This window comes from Condylura cristata, unplaced genomic scaffold (genome assembly GCF_000260355.1).
Source record: "Condylura cristata isolate star-nosed mole 26May11 unplaced genomic scaffold, ConCri1.0 scaffold00008, whole genome shotgun sequence".
NCBI lineage: Eukaryota > Metazoa > Chordata > Mammalia > Eulipotyphla > Talpidae > Condylura > Condylura cristata.
In genome coordinates this window covers 22,895,574-22,897,802 of record NW_004567109.1, presented here as the reverse complement: position 1 = coordinate 22,897,802, position 2,229 = coordinate 22,895,574, and positions in this window count along the sequence as shown.

Here is a 2,229-nt window from a genome sequence, read left to right as displayed (position 1 = left end):
CTCTCAGTTGGACAAACCAACTTGTAAATACACCACCTTACTCCCTCTGTAACTTACTTCACCATATAAATGGCTGGTTTTTAGAAACATGGTTTTGAAGTGCTTGTTGGTTGAGGATAGGGAGATTTGGATGGTGGTGGAAAAGAAGCCACCAGCCGCTAGCGTGTGTGGCTTGCCACAATTTGACTTACGCAGTCTCTTACGAGCATCTCTGATCAGTGCCTTCTGTTGCCCAAGCCTATATGCTACACCCCGTATCTACAGAGAATCTAGGTAGCATGGCATTCAAGGCATTCCCATTTTATATCATTTAGTTGCTATTCCAAAAATGATAGTTACGTGCTGATCTTGATGTTCAAGCCTTGATCTTAAAGGTGAGGTAGGTACTGTACCTGCATTTGACAGGCTAAAGAGTTACATGTCTAGCTTAGCAAATACATTTTTTAAAACCCTGCTTTTAACATACTAGATAAATCCTACCCCCTATCCCACTCCTCACACACACAGAAAACGTTCTGTGCCCGCTTGAGCCCAGTGAGCTTTCCAACTGCCGCTCCCATCTATTTCTTTTGGAAATATGCCCGCTCTGGTTCCGTTCTATAAACCGCTGTCTCCACCTCCCACTGTCCTCCTCTCCTCACTCCTGACCTTCAAGAGCATGTCAGCTGTTCCTACCCTGAGGCCCCATAGGCCTTTATCACAAGTTCTAACTTCCTAGTCACAACTTCATGGAAGGAAGTCAGTTGGCTCATTGGGTCTTCAGCGCTAAATACTTGGTACACCATGGGCCATCTGAAGAGTGGATGGTATCAGCAGCTAGGTTATCTATCCCTAGAGGCTCAGCTGACAAAGTCTGGGGGGAGTTTGCCTATCGAAGCCTTCCTAACTGCACATATGAAACTATAACATTTGTGGTGTGAAGAGGGGTTATGGAGGGAAACAGGTACCTGGTAAGTGGCAGCACCTGTGAGGATTAGCCTTCGGTACAAGAATCTTCGGTGTTGACCATCTCATAGATGAGGACCCTCGAGTTCGGAGAAGGGTTGTGTGTAGCCTGAGCTCGGGAGCATGGTAGCTAACCAACAAGAGTTCGGGCCAGGTAAAAGGAGGGCGCCTTACATGTAAGCTTCCCGCGGCCCCTGCAGGGCAGTGCAAAGAGGGGGGACCGGGACCGGGGTGCACGCGAGGTTCTTACATCCGTTGGTGGAACCTGTTCCCACGGGGTGAAAAGAAAACGGGACTGGGTAAGAGGAGTGGGTGAGGAACGCTGCAGGCAGAGGCCAGAGCTTATCGATGCAACGCAGATGGCGCGCGCCGCGCCTTGGTGCTTATAACCCCGTAGCCGAAGTGGGGCAGAGCCAGGCAGCACCCCAGCCTTGCCCCTGCCCAAGACTCCAGACCTGGTTTCAAAAAGCTTGAGCAGCCACACCGGCCCGCTCCCCGCACCCGGCTGCACCGACCGACCGAGGCCCCGCCATTTCCCAAACTGAGGTGCGCGCAGGCGCCCCCGGGCCCGCCCCGGCAGTGGCCCACAATGCTCCGGGAGGCGCAGCTTCCGGCCCCCCGACGCCTTCTCTCGGGAGCTGCCTTCCCCCGCGGGTGCAGACGAGGGGCCGGGGGCGACGACCCGTCCTCCCCGGGCGCCGCCAGCGACGCCGAGCCGGCTGGGTTACCGCGCCCCGCACGGCCAGCCTCTAAGTGGCAGGAGAGCGGGGCGCGGGGGTGCCCCATCGATCAGCCGCACTGCTGCGCTGGTGAGGGGCGGGCTCCCGCCCAGCGCCAATCAGAGTCTGGCTGCCCGCGCGCTCTGCGCGCGAGCTCTTGGGGAGACTGTGCGCCCCAGTCTCCCCGGAGGCGCGCTGGATCGCGAGAGAGGGGCGTGGCTAGTTCTGCGCCGGCATCCTGGGACTGTAGCTCACCTAGGGTACGGGTGGAGTGTCAGGTGAGGTGTGCAGGTTCTGATGACAGTGTAGAAGGGAACCGGGGCTGTCCTCAGGCCCCCTTCTTCTCACTGCATAGTTAGGCTCTCTGACAGTTCTCAGATCCCTCGTCTGAAATCTTGGGTGCTGGGGTCTCCTCTCCCCTGCCTTCTGGATCAGGTTACCCCGCTGGGCCCCACAACGTCCTGTATTGCCTGGGTCAAAGTGCTGTCCACACTCTGCAGTTCACTTCCACGAGACTGGGGCGGTAACTGCTAAGGTATTCTTCTGTTCCAGGTTCCCAGCAGCC